Genomic DNA, 948 nt, shown 5'->3' on the forward strand with positions numbered 1-948 from the left:
GCCTGACCGGCGACCGGCTCTCTTTCCATTTTTATTTTTTATTATTATTTTTAAAACAGCGACATGTACCTGAAGCCACTTTTTTGGGGAGAGGGGGTTAAAGCAGCCCATAACGGAGTCAATCCCCCCGTGCATTCGCTACCGCAGGAAGGAGGAAGGGGCCGGGCGCTCGGCGCGGAGCAGCCCTCCATCCGCGGCCGCACACGATCATTGTCCCCCTTCTCCCATAGAACGAATTCTGTCGCGACAGGGCACCTCGCGCCGGGGGCAGGGAGCGCTATCGCGACTAGCGCCATGCCGTTTCTCCCACAACCCCCCTCGTTTGTTTTTTTCCTATAAATAAGGAGCTTCGTGGGCAATAAAGCTGCCACACGCCGGGTCTCATCCCTATCCTTCTTACTCCTTTGCCTTGGGTAATTTTTTTTTTGTTTGTTTCTGCTGGACTGAATCGCGAGAGAAAACCCTTTTTTTTTTTTTGGCCATATCTCACCATCTGTGTTGAAAAAAAAAACCAAAACAAACCAACCACCCAACCTAAAACACGAGCTCTCTGCCTTCCCTCCAGCCCCCTCCCCGCCATCCTTCTAGAAAGAAAAATCTAATTGCCTATTCGATATTGTATAGGAAGAGATTACTCACATGTGTCATATTTAAGTAGGGACACCGCAAGTCTCTCCCGTTTCAACAAAAGCGCTCTCGGTGTCAGGCTGAATTTACTCCTCCCACCTCAAGGTACTTACGACTTTACAGAGAGGAAGGACACCCGCATCGGGATAAAACTGCTAAATCCTGGGAGGAAGAGAAGGGAGGGAAAAAAAGGAGAGGGTGGATCTCGTGGGCTCGGATTGTCAGAGATCAGCGGAGAGAGGGGTGCAAAGGAGAGGGAAGGAGGGGACGGCACCCCGGGGCGGCCCCTGTTATAGGGGGCAGCCGGCCACCCCCGGGTCC

The sequence above is a fragment of the Aptenodytes forsteri genome, unplaced genomic scaffold (genome assembly GCF_000699145.1).
Source record: "Aptenodytes forsteri isolate BGI_AS27 unplaced genomic scaffold, ASM69914v1 Scaffold119, whole genome shotgun sequence".
NCBI classification, from domain to species: Eukaryota; Metazoa; Chordata; class Aves; order Sphenisciformes; family Spheniscidae; genus Aptenodytes; species Aptenodytes forsteri.